The sequence below is a fragment of the Pithys albifrons genome, chromosome 28 (genome assembly GCF_047495875.1).
Source record: "Pithys albifrons albifrons isolate INPA30051 chromosome 28, PitAlb_v1, whole genome shotgun sequence".
NCBI classification, from domain to species: domain Eukaryota; kingdom Metazoa; phylum Chordata; class Aves; order Passeriformes; family Thamnophilidae; genus Pithys; species Pithys albifrons.
Window position 1 is genome coordinate 3,868,999 of NC_092485.1, and position 14,034 is coordinate 3,883,032.

The following is a 14,034-nucleotide window of genomic DNA, read 5'->3' on the forward strand; positions in this document are numbered from 1 at the left end:
CAAGGAGCAGCAGGAAGGGACGTTACCTTGGCATCACCATGGGCCAACCTGCCCCTGCAGTGACGTGGCAGGAGCTGCTGGGATGGGGGACAAAGCAGGAATGGGCTCTGGGGGTGACATAATGAGAGGTGGTGGCACAGTCTGGCAGGCAGGGAGTACCCTGAGTGCCCAAAGGGATGTTGGCTCGGGAGCCTGAGCGGATCTGCCGTGGGGGAGGATCCGTCCTGAATGTTTAAAGAAGGAGCACAAAGAAGGATGTGCTGCATGTGGAGGGGCAGGGAAGGGGCATGTGCTGGTGGCACAGCCACCCGCTGGCTAATTGAGGGTGTGGGTTAATGAAGGCAGACGCACAGCGCTGGAATAATTAACACACCATCACGGTGCAAAGCGGGTGAGGAGCTTTGCCCGGAGCAGGGGGAGGTGGTGGCTCCTTCCCGCAGGGATAACCTGCTGGGCAGGCAGCGGGGAAGGGACAACACTGGGCTGGAGGACTCATTTCAATGTCCAGCCTCTCATCTTTATGATGACCTTTTCCAGTGCTTGGATGCAGAGCCAGAGGTGTCCGAGCCTGGAAAAGCACAGACAGCATTGGGATGACACTGGACAGAGAGTGAGGAGATCAGTCAGGAAACCACCTTCCCACTGCAGGACCTTCCCTTCCAAACAAGAAATATTCCAGGGAGTAACTCCTGGGGATAGGGAATGCTGCCTTCAATCCTTCACCATCAAGTGTTTCCAAATTCCAGCTCTCAGTATTGCCAAAATTACCCGTCAGAAACCATGTCTGGGTATTCTGAGGGGGGAAAAAAGCAACTTTGCATTAAATTTAGGAAATCATGGTGCGTTTTGCTGTTGATCAGCTTTGCAGTCAACAGATTTAAGTCAGTGTGACAGCCACGAACTGCAGTCCTGGGGTAAGAAAGTCTTGTGTGTTCAGAAAAATTATTCAGCAAGGCTGTTGCCTGTCCCAGAAACAGAAAAAGAGAAAGGAAAGAGGGTTAAAAGCCTAAAACTGTGATTCCACTTGGGATAAAGCATCAAGAGCTTCTGTGAAGTTATAATTTAAAAAAAAATAAAGATTTGAGAACAGCTTGGCCTGGAACATTATTTCAGGCATGGCTAGCTGTTAAAAATAAGCTAATTCAGAAGAGCCACATTTAAATAAATATAATGCAAAGACATAATGGCACAGATAATAGTTTTGAATGGGGAATTCTAATGACTTTGAGGGCATTTTACAGGGCAATTAATACACATGAAAATGCTGCTCTATTCAACTGACGGAAAGAAAGGAAAATAAAATAAAATAAAGCCGGCAGAAAGAGAAAGGGAGATGGTTGTGACTGGTAAAAATAGGGTTTGATTTTCTTTTCAATAGGATCACTGCTTACAAACACAATAAAAGGAAAAATAAGCATGTCAGGTCCTATAATGTGGCTTGTGAAATCCCGAATGATTAGTTTCTAAAGAGGGGCAATTAGGAGCCTTTTGCATATGCATGTGACTTCTGTGGATCGGGGCTTTCTCTGCTCCCTTCTTCCCTCCCTCTTTATCAACAGGCTAAAAATACATTTCGCCCGTTAAACCTCGAGCATCCTCCCGCTGGATTCGGGGAGGGATCGCGGGCTGTGGTAGCGGCGATGGGGGTTGGTGCCTCTCTCAGCCGTCAATGCAGAGGGCACAGCGGCTCTTTTGGGGGGTCAGCTCAGCCCCCTCCACCCCCGAGGGGGTTGGCAGGGGGTTTGTTGGCAGATGGGAGCCGGGAGCTGCCAGGGAGGGGCTGGTTCTAAAAGTGCCAACTGCTCGGGAGCGAAGCGGTGAATGGCCCTGGGGGAAATCCCAGCGCTGGTTCCTCTGGGGTGGGGACCTTCCCATCCCCACGGAGTGTCAGGCTCGGCTGAAGGAGCAGGATCATAGAATCATAGAATCATAGAATCAATTGGGTTGGAAAAGACCTCCGAGATCACCGAGTCCAACCCTTGGTCCAACTCCAGTCCCTTTACTAGATCATGGCACCAAGTTTATGGTTTAATGGATATTGAGGTGTTTGATCAAGGGTTGGACTCCATAATCTTGAAGGTCTTTTCCAAAAACCACTCAGTGATTCTAGAAGATAAGTTTAGCTCTTTGGATTCTATGATTGGAAGTGCTGTTTATAAAGAGGCTTCCAAATTCATGTTTTGGTTCTAAATTCATCTTTTCCCAGATTTTCTAGCACTGGGGCCCCCAGTATTGCTCTATGGATGAGAGGAGGGAAGGATGTCCTGTCCCCTCCGGATCACTTGTCATGAGCTGCTGAACTTGCAGCAGGGATGGCTGAGGGCCAAGTTCAGGGCTCCCTGGTGGCAGTGCCAGGGCTGAATGAGGCTCACAGTGCTCCCTGTGGGCCTTGCAGTCCATAAACCACCTCCCTGCCCATCTGCACCAGGAATGAGCTGCCCCTGTCCTTGAAAAAAGAGCCTGGCCAGATCTTTAGCTGCATTTTAAAAATGTATAAATAAATATTACATATGCTAACAGATGGTTCATTAGCCAGTTGTTATGGCAATCAGCATTTCAGCCAATTAAAATCCTTTTTCACAGCTTTAAAAATGTCAGTGATAGGGACATTTAAGCTCCCAGAGAACAAACAGCCTCTCTGTAACACGGCTCTGCAACAAAAGGAGTTTTCTGCAAGTTTATAGAGAAAGGAGGAGAAGAAACAGAGCAAGAGTTTTAAATCCTTTGTGCTGAAGAAGTGAAAAGGTGCTGGCCCCTGTGTATTAATTAATGACAGAGGTGTTGGGCAGCTTGTCACTCAAATTGCCCCAAGTTTTGGGTGATTAGTTGGGAACTCAGGAGGTCCATCCAGGGATTCCGAGTTTCCCGTGAGCTTTGCCTGCAGAAGTGACATGGCAGGAATTGTTTGGGGAGGGCTCAGAGTTCAGTACCCACAGGCAGGGTCTGACTTTGCTCCTGCACTGGAATGTCTAAGCTCATTTTCCAGCCTGACTGGGATGGCAGAATGTGGCATCCCCTGGCAATGCTGCCCACCTGTGCCCAGAGGATGCTCAGTTGGCTGCAAAGAACATCAAATTCAGGCCTCACAGGCTGGTTTTTAGTCAGCATCTCTGAGTGTCTGGGCCAGAGGTGATGATAAACTAAAGGAATTTAAATTGATCTTGTAGGCACACCAGGATACCCAGTGGTGGTGGAATGTGGGGTGGTCACAGGGGGAGGAATGGAAGAAGTTACTTTCTCATTTCTTTTATTCAAAGCTACATATGCTGTGAATAACAAATAACTGTTTAGGTCCTAGAAATTCCCTCAAACCACCTTTTCTGTGGGTTGTTTTTTCATCTGTATCCTGTCAGTGCTTGACCTCTCCAGCTTAGGGCTCTGTATGCAAGAATAAAATAATGGCTTGGGAAGGCAAGACCTTTTCATCTCGAGTTAATGTTGTAGCAGGACAGTCCCTGGAGTGGGTAAAAGCCTGGCCTAGGAAAGCATCCTCTGCCTGGAGCTTACAAACAGCTACCAGGTTGTCCATATCCCTTGTGTCTGGATGGATGAAGGGAAAACTCTTCACATCTCTTGATCTCAGAGGGCAAGGCAGGGCTTTAATCCCCACTCCTGCCCCGTTCCAGGGGCCTGTGCTGCTCTGGCAGCCAGCACAGAGAGGAGCCTGCATTTGATGAGTCACAGACTTCACAGGGTTCAGTCTCTTTTGCTAATCTCTGCTGTCTTTTGCAAGCGTTTAGAGAAGCAAAAAATAGCTCCCCCAGACAATCAGAACAGATTATTTTAATGAGAGCTCAAAAATGAGAAACAAATGGCTCAAATGGAGCCTTCAAACATTTCTCTGTGTGTCTGCAAGGAGCTGGGTGATGCCTGAATCAGCAGGTCTGCGGCACGAGACGCTGCTGTCAGGAGTTGAGTTTGCAACCCTCTTGGTTGTTTTTATCCCAGGAGCTGAAGTGAACATCCCAAGTGAAAGCTGCTGCTCTCAGCAGCTCCATTTTCTGCTTGGAATTGTCTTTTATCTGCTGGAGTGGGCAGTGCCCAGCTCACATCTGCTCCTGCTTCGCTCGGTGCAAACGTCACAGGCAAACAATCCTTTCCCCCATATGTGCTCCAACAGGCAGAGGTGGAATGAAGCTAAAACCTTTCAAAGCTCTTCCCATGCTCTGTAGGATGGGTTCACCTTTTTGATGGCCACTGTGGGCTTATTAACTAATTCTGATTGGTTTTTTTCCATGCTGTAAACAGAAAGGTACATGTTCAGTTGTTCTAGCACAGACTGGGTTGGGTTGGAAAGGACCTTAAAGCTCATCCCATCCCACCCCCTGCCATGGGCAGGGACACCTCCCACCAGCCCAGGTTGCTCCAAGCTCTGTCCAACCTGGCCTGGGACACTCCCAGGGATGGGGCAGCCACAGCTTCTCTGGGCACCTGTGCCAGGGCCTGCCCACCCTCATCCTTCCCTCACCCTTTCTTCCTGAAGGTCAAGATCCATATGAAGATTAGGTCAGAACTGCATCAGACTGTTGTGTTTGCACAAAAAGGTTGTTTATTTGTTTCAGTAGGAAAAAAGAGAAACCCCAACAGAGCAGCCGCCTCTGCTCTTACCCTTATGTGTCCCAAAAGTGGATTCTGCAGCAGAGGTAGAAGCTTTAAGAGACATCCTGGCTTTTCATCCTGTCTTTGTGTTATCCAGAGAACTCCCTATGACCCATAAATATATTTTTTCCTTCCTTTTATTTGTTGCATCCCTTTTAGTTTGTGATGGCAGGTCCAAAATCTTTAGAGCTTCTTCTCCATGGGCATAAAAATATCATGAGTACTTGTTTAAACATCAGAAAGGTATTAGCTCAATTTTGCACTTCAGTGCTACCAAGAATGTTTAGGCCCATTGGGCATGAATTTAATTTTCTTACAGGCTGCAGAGAGAAGAAAAATCAGCCTCCCTATCTTAGCATTAACTGCTTCTCCCTGTGACAACTCAAAGCATCACCTTTCTGCTGCTCCAGGCTCCAAATGGCACTAAAATGATGTTCTGAGCAGGCAGATGCCCCCAAATCTCCACCCAGGGCTGTCTTGGCCCCTTGGTCACTTGTTTGCACATCAGCCCTGTGGTCCTCCCACAGCATCGACCACCAGGAAAAGCTTCAGCAGGAGCAACCCCTGGATGCTGAGAGCAGCACTGCAGTGTGCTCACAGTAACCAAATAATTCAGCCAAACCCCACCGTGCCCCCCATGGCAGCAGAAAATCCTGCCTTGCTCCATTAGCAATAAAACACTGGGTCTAAATGCAGGAAATAAGGTTGGTGATTTTTAACAGTGAATTAACAACACATTTTGTTGATAGGCACAAAAGTTGACATTTTTTTTTGCATCTCAGAGCCCCAGAAGCCTCATGAGTGTACAGGAGTGATGTCAGACTCTGGAGATGTCAGGACATCAACTATTTCCCTCTCAAGGATACGGGAATGTCAATAGTCCTTGTCGCACATGGGGAAAAATTGCCTTTTAATGGTCAATAGTAATAACCAGTCTGTTTAAACTTTCATGAATAAGATATGTACAATCTATGGGCTATGAATTATGCACGTCCCTGCAATGGCTGGGAGGTGGGAAATGGTCCCAGTCCTGCTGTCCCAGTCACCTTTGCCTCTCCTGGGGTTTGTCCCAGCTCCTGCACTGGTGGCTGTGGTGCATCTCCCAGGCTGGGCTGTCTGCAGGGTCTCATTGCCATCTCAACTTCAGTTCAGGGCAGATGCTCAGCTGGGGAGGGTCAAATCTGGAGCCTTCTGGCCTCCCTATGTGTGATTTGTGTTCATGAGGATGGGTTTGATACGTACCAGTGGAAAACAGAAGCCCTTTAGGGCAGTGGTGGCCGTGGTAACAGCAATAGTTCTGCTGCAAAGCCCAGTTCAGGCAGGAATTGTAATAAATATATGCAATGTTTGGATAATTTTCTACATTTGTGTTCTCTAAAAAGTCCTTCTCTTGCAATTCCTTCTTGCCCACAAACAGAAGTGCAAGGCCACAAAAAGATTTATGATTTTAAAGGAATTTCCAGCTCTGAGTGTGGACATCCAACCAATTCTAATGAAAATGGGCTCTTAGGGGACTTGGAGCCCAGATTTAGAAACTGTGCCGAGGTTCAGATAAGCCTTAGGAGAGCATCCAAAAATTACAGATTCCTTTCTGTACTCTGCCCAAACATTGGATCCTTTGAAGCTTGCCCAGGGCTTCTGGGCAGGAGATCAGAGCCACAGGGAGAGAGTTTGGAATCAGGAACCAGAGCAGTGTGTGTTAAGAAAAATAAATGGGACTGAAGGCAAACTCCAGAGCCACCAGTGCCTTCCACCATCTGCACCCTCTCTGGGCTAGAGCACAGAATCCCACTGGGAAGGAGATGCAGCAGGTGCCTCTTGGTGCAGAAGGAGCTTTTGGATGCTGCTCAAGACACAGGTGGGAAAGGACTCCAGTGACAGTGAATAAGCAAATGGGTTTTTAAAAGCTGAAAGGATGGAAAGACAAGAACAGAGAAAGCAAAAGGAGCAAACTCTGTAGTAAGAGAACAAATTACCCTGAGGCTTTGGGGAGACTTGTCAGCTGGGAGAGAGGCTGTGCTAGTCAGGGGAGAATGAAGTACATGAGATATTTGGAAGAAGCCCTGGAGTATGGGAGGGTCTCATGGCAGGGTGGTCTGCAGGCAGGACCCTGCTTTGGGAGGGAACCAGCAGGTGATGCTCCGAGATGTGTCAGGTTGGGAGCCATGGAAAGGCCATCCCTGAGCCCCTGCTGGGTGCACAGCCCCAGGTGGGCTCATGAACCTGCTTTTCCTTTGCTTTCCTGCCTCTCTGGTTCCTTGTCCCCAGGGAAAGGAGCCTGCAAGAAGCCATGGAAGTAGAAAGTCCTTACAGGCCCCCAACCTTTGTCTTTTAAAAGTAGGACACTCTGAGCACAGGTACATGTTATTCATCCAGCAAGCCCCCAAACTATCATTTTATCTCCCTGCCAAATCATGATCCTCTTCCAGCTCCCCAGGGTTCTGCTGAAGGTATTTGATTTTTTTTTCTCTGTCCCTTTCTTTTAAAACCCATTTCATTATCAAATGGTGTTGGGGGAACTGATCTGTAATGAGGAAGCTGGCACAAGTCCCAGAGTGATCAGAGGGGCTGAGATTCGGTGAGGTTAAGCTACTGCTCCAAAAAAAAATTGTAAGTAATTAAAATTAATTAAAAATCATTAAACAAACCTTCATGGCTGCTGCTTCACATGCTGCTGACTGGACTGCAGACTGTGCCACCAGTGCAGGCTGGGGCACTGTGGGAGGGGTGAGGGGATGGTGACTCTGCTGGAAGGAGGTGGCTGTGACACCTCCAAGCACAGACGGTTTGGCCAAAGAGGAGATGTACCTGGTGGAGAGGTTGGTCGTGTCCATGTCCTGCTCTATGGGGTGAAGCTTTTACTCTTGATGCTTTTACTCCTGACACACTTTCCCCAGCTGACCACGGGACAGTGATTTAGTCTTTGTGAACTTGAATTTGCAGCTGCAAAAAGGCAATTTGTCCTTTTCTCTCAAGGTCAGGTGCACATCCAGCCCCTGTTGGGCAGGAGCCTTGCTCTCCCCAGGGATCTCCAGGCACTCCAATATTACTAGTGCTAATACCTACATTATAAAGGTTAATACTGACCTCTGGGGCTGTTCATTTAGAGGTGGGATTTTGTGATTGCCTGAAAAACTCCATCTCACTGCATTTCACCAGCACACCCCAGACCTTCAGAGTGACCCACTGGTTAAGAGTGACCCACTGGTTAAGAGTGACCCACTGGTTAAAACCTTCACAGCAACATCCTCAGTGACCAGGGTTTGTTTCCTGCAAGAGCCTCCAGCAAATCACCTCCCCTGGAGCCTCACAGAAGCTGCAAAAACATTTGCATTTCTGATGCTCTTGCTGAGAGGAAATAATAACCCCCCCAGAAGTGTTGTCACTTGTCTGGAGGTGCGTGGGGGTGTGGAGAACTGTCACAATATTTGACAATTGGTGCACCAGGAGTGACCCAAAGTTAAAGCTGTCAGGCACTGTGGTCCTGCTCAAGGATGGATGTTGCTCCCAGGCTGTTATCCCTGTCCTGTCCCTCTCAGGGGGTTCACCCCTTTTAAGGAGTGATGGGTTGGGCTGGGGTTTCCATGGTGATCAAATTACCTCTTTCATTCCAGGTCAGGAGGTTAAAATCATTGAGGAGGACACCCCAGTGGGTTTGGATTTTGTTGTTTTCCTGCTCCTGGCTCTGAGGAGGATGAGGAATCCACAGCCCAGCAATAAGATACCCAGGGGAGCTGTTTGATACTCAGCTGGCTGGGTGTGAATGCCCAGATCATCACCACCCTCCCAGAATTATTGGCAATAAATGCTCAGACCCAGCAGTGAGGGGAGTAGAACATGTCTGGTTAAAATATGGGCCTTCCCCCAGTGGTGAACAGAAGCTGAGGTGCATGAGGAGGGCAGGAAATCCACACATGGGATGGCTTGTTCCCACCTACATTCAGAGGAGATGCCCCAGAAGAGAGTGTGAGAGGGGATAAGATTTCCACCAGTTTATCACGTTCCCTAAAGGACAGAAGCTCACTGTCCCCTCTAAATACTTTTCTAGTTTTCATAGTGTTTATCATAAAATCAGAGTGGTTTGGGCTGGAAAGGACCTTAAAGCTCATCTGGTTCCACACTCTCCATGGGCAGGGACACCTCCCACCAGCCCAGGTTGCTCCAATCCTTGTCCAAGCTCACCTTGGACACTTCCAGGGATGGGGCAGCCACAGCCTCTCTCCTGTGGCAAATCCCAGCTCTCCCACTGGCTGCTGTGCTGATTCCCTCCCAGTGCTGCTGAATTGTCCATTTGTTTTAGGTTGGTGCTCAGAGATCACAGTGCAACACAACATGTTCCCTCTTTTGTACTGTTCTTTTATTTATTTGATGGGGTTGGGGGGGAAGCTTTTCTACTCTTAGCCACAGTCAGGAGTTGCCCAGAGAAGGGCTTGGGAGAGCCCAGGTCAGGGCATGGGGCACTTCAGAGCTCTGCTGCTGTTTCCCATAGGGCTGTTTTCCAGGAGCAGCCCAGTATTACACCAAGTCCATTTGTTATGTTTGCCAGGTCTCTCTCCATTCCCTTTGAGCCTCAGGAACATCAATAAATGCTGTGAAAAAGTCTGCTGTAAATAACTGGAGTTTCTGCCTATTCTGATCAATAAAATATTGTTTATAGGAGCCCTCGTGGCTCTCTGAGCTCCAGTGCAAGGTCTGGCAGTGGTTTTATAAAGCTGCTTTTCAGGTGGCTGTAACTTGGATGCTGGGAATGCTCCTCTGCCAGTCGGGATGTAAATCAGTTTGGTGTGTTTAACTTTTGTAGCTTCTGGTTTTGCTGTTTCTTTAAAAGACAAGTGGCTGTATATGGTGCTTTTTTATTATTTCTTCTTGCTAGGCTGTAGCTTAACAAAGGAGGTGCAGAGGGTGGATGGATGTGTTTTTGCAGTTAAACTCTATCGATGTCTTCTCACACACGGGGAGAAGGAAACAAGCAAACAAATAATGTTTTGATAGATTCCCACTATCTGCATTTAAAAGGCAAGTACCACACAGAAAGCACAATAACTACATCCCATAACTCTCACTATACAAAGCCAAACTGGGCAATGCTGTGGTAAATTATTTCCTCCTGCTGCCTACATTTCAGACTCCTTATTTTTCTAGATTTCATATCTCTCAGCCTTTTCATATCACAGCAGACAGATTCAGTGTATGTAGCAAAACAGAGCAAATCCCATCTTTAATTCTCAAAATATTAGTTCAGTCCTTACAGCAATATTTGATTTATGGAATCCTTAAAGAATATAAATAATTTGTTCCTGTTTTCACAAGATTAGTTGCCAGATGCAAAACTAGAAATAAGGGATAAAAGGTCCATGCTTGCTGTTGGGCATCAGAATCCTTTAATGATTTATTAATGGCAACATTTTTATTTTTCATATAGTCTGCTGCTATGTGTGTGCCTATTTATTTCTTTGCACAGTCAAAGGTCAGTGTTTGGAAAATAGCTGAAAGAATGTTCACAAGTGCCCAAGAAGCCATCAGTGAGTTTTGGCCTTTAAGTTGTCTGAAGTGCTTTGGAGATCTCTAGGCCATAAATATCCACTCATTTTGCTGTCAGACCCAGGGACAGGAGTTGAGGAGTGGCTACAAGAGGCAGCTTTGCAGGACCCTCAGTGCCTGAGCACAAATGACCTGTTGGGAGGCACCACTCGTGGACCTGGGTCTGGCAGCTTGATCTTCTCACTGGTTGTTTCCTTTGAACTCAGCCAAGAGCACCAGACCCCTCTGGAGCCTATTTGAAGCCTTTTGCTGGTTCTGCCCCTACACCTGCCTTTGTGTCCCTCTGGGGAAGGGTTGCCATGGCACCTCTGAGTGAAGGGCACAGTTTCTGTCCATCCTTTCATGCCAGAGGGAGCACCAGGCATTTCTCCCAGTAACAGCAGGCTGCAGTGGGAACAGCTTTTCCTTCTAGCTCAGATCTTGGAGGTCTTTTCCAACCTTCATGATTCTGTGGCTCAGCAGTTGATCTGATGAAGTGTCACTGCCCAGTGTTACTCTTCTGCCAGCAGTTCTTAGATGTTTCCTCTCCACTGCTTGACTTGCCCCTCCCTCTGGGACTCATTGGTTGGGTTTGTCTGTTGTGCCTGTGCTCCTTCTCTGTCACCTCCACAATGACAAGTGCTCTCCATCAGTGTGGAATTGCCTAAGGCCAAGTTGGACAGGATTGGACCAACCTGGGCTAGTGGAAGGTGTCCCTGCCCATGGCAGGGGTTGGAATGGGATAAGCTCTGAAGTCCTTTCCAACCCAAATCATTCCATGATTCTGTGACCTCCTGCAGGGATGAGGCCGTGCCAAGGGGTTGGGGGGCTTGGGGCACAGCAGGGAAATGCCAGGAGCTGCCCAGCCTGTGAGACACTTGAGCAGAGTAGCTTTAAACAAGCAGATTTCAGAGCTTTTTGTGACAGGCTGTTTGCAAGGAGTCCTTGGTTTTAGCATCACAGAAAGTGCTCCAGTGTTTTCATGATTATTTATTATTACAGCCTCAGAGTAAGCAATTAATTGGGTCTCAGATTGTTATCCTTGGCTTGCCTCAAGTTTGATAAGGTGCTTAGGATGGTTCTGTGACAGGAGTTTCCCCCTTGTTGGTTTGGGCTAATGAGTCAATCAGCAGGGGATGGAGTGGCCAATAAAGCCTCTCCAGAGAGGTTATCAGGGCAGGACACATTTTCATCCCAACTAGGCAGGGTGTGGATACAGCAGGTCTGTAACCTTTGAATATGCCAGGCTTGGAGGGCCGAGGGGAGGCAGAGGAGGGAGGTGCCCACAGTGGGTGCTCAGCAGCACTGATGCCATCTCTGTGAGCCTGTGGCTGGGAGGCAGCAGGAGCTGCACAGTTTGGATGTGCAGGGAAAGAGCATTTATAGACTGAACTCAGTTTTATGTGTGACCTCTGTGGAACGGCAGCTTCACTCAAAAGGGAAACAACATCATAACCCAACCTCCCTGGGTCTGTCCTGCCAAGCCACAGCAACTGTGCTAACCCACTGCCAGGTCTTAGTTCAGCTCAGAAAAGCTTTTTTGCTCACAGTCAGGGATTTATATCACCTGCATCTGGAGAACAGATATTCTGAGGGGAAGTGGCCTCTTGTACCTGCAGCTTCCAAGCCCTCGTGGCAGTTCCAGGGATGTGTTATGAGCATTTCCCCTCCTCGCTGTGTTATCTGCCCATCTCCTTCTGAGCAATGAGACCCATTGGAGAGAACAGAGGTTCAGATCACAACTTTATTCAGATGTAATTCACTAAAAGTATCCTGGGTTAGGAGTTCAGCTGAAAATATGATTAACTTACAGGCAGCTTTGCATATAAGCTCATGTAAAATTCCAGCTCGAGGCAAACTGCCTGCCTGGGTTGGGATTTAACCTCTCGACTTGTTGCTGAAGTTGATAATGAGGGTCCAGTGAAAGGCAATTGCAGAGGTTTGCTCCTGGCCCTGAAATCAGAAATGGCAAGTGATCAGCTCAAGCCACTGAGGGTATGAACTCTGCCCTGCACCCAGGAGAGGCAGCTGAGAGCTGGTCACTGCAGGGACGGGCTCTGTCTCTGCTCAGCTGTGCAAACCTCCAAAAAAACTTCCCAGAAATTAAAAGATGGAATGTAAACAAGTGTGCTTGTGGAGCAGAAACAGCAGATTGGAAGATAAATGAATCTGTGGTCTGAAAAGGTGAGGATACTGCAGGATGAGGGTGGTGAGGCTCTGGAACAGAGAACTTGTGGCTGCCCCATCCCTGGAAGAGTTCAAGGCCAGGTTGGATGGGACTCTGCTGTAGTGGGAGATGTCCCTGCCCATGGCAGGGGCTGGAACAGGACCTTGAGGCCCCTTCCACCCCACACCACTCTGGGATTCCATGTCTGTGCCCTTCTCTGTGTTGCTTCCCTGGATTAATGGTGAAACTTCTCATCACAAATTTCCCTGAGCATTATATTGAGTTAGCTCTGCTGACTCCAGCACTGTTTGTGTTTTTGAAGGACACAGGCATGTGTTAATGCTCTCACAAACACACACAAAACCTCTTCAGCAGTGTAAAAAAGCTCAGATGTAACTGAGCAAAAAGAGCTCTAAAAGCAAGTGGAGCAATTGTCCTTCTGTCCTCAGCCAGGCTTGAACAGCACTGAATGTCCAGCAACAGGGACAGAAAGAAACATTACAAAATAAATTGTATTTACAAAATAAATTGTATTTACAAAACATTCAGTATCTGTGGGAGAATTGCAATACAGAGCAGCTTCATCTGACAAGGTAGCTGCAAACCTATTGGTGTGGAAATGCCCGTTTCAGCTCTTAAACAGGGCAATATTCACACAGAAAAGTCTCCCTTTTTAATCTTGGCAAAACTCTCTCCCTTGAAGTCGGGAGATTTCGAACAATTTTATAACAGTGTTGTCTGGGAAAAAATGTCTTTGCCTATAAGAGCACAGGTTCTTTTAATGTGAGTTGTCATCTAAATAATTCCATATCATCAAGCAAAATGATAATTTATAAGGGGAAAAAAATATAGCAGCTTTAAGTCTCAGATAGAGTCACCCACAAAATTGCTTATGAATGTGCTATTAGTTTGAGGTAAAAGTTAATGGAGAAGCTGCCTGGCCTCAGGGGACTAATAAATAGGATCCAAAGTCTTTCTGCTTTAGGGCACTGTTTCAAAATTGGTCCAAGTCCACAGCGGTTTGAAAGAAGTTCCCATTTGATGCTTATTTGTTGGTCTAAGTGAGATAATGCATTGATGAGTCTCAGTCTGATTCCAAGTGAAAACCAGTTCCAGAATGATAATTTTTATTATGGAAATTCTCGGAGGCTACAGAGTGTGTCTGGATTTATAATTCCTGTCCATGGTACAAATCTTTGCCCCCGGGCGAGCGCAGACGGAATATCCATAAATAAACGTGGGGCTGTGCACGAGGCAGGGGAGAGAGGCAGGAATAAATCTGGGCATGGGAGCTGAGCTTTTACTGCCTCTGCATGGGCTGTTCCCCATCCCTGGGAGTGTCCAAGGTCAGGTTGGACAGGGCTTGGAGCAATCTGGGCTGGTGGGAGGTGTCCCTGCCCATGGTGGGGAGTGGAACTGGGTGATCTTTAAGGTCCCTCCCAACTCAACCTTCTCTGGGGATTTTTCACAGGATCCTTCCCCAAAAGGTGGATTTTCCTGTGTGAAGGAGAGTTTCCAGGCAGTGTAAGTACATTCATTTTAGACTGGCATGGGTATAGTGAGGACACAGCAATGAAGCAGGCAGTTGTCAGCCTGTCATGCTGGAAATCACCAGTATAAATTGTCACATATAAACAGACAGAAAGAGAAGTAAATTCTATTTAGAGTTCTTATAAACCACCCTCTAGTCTATGTTTTATGACCAGGTGTACATCTTACCAGCTGATATATAAAGAGGGCAATTAAAG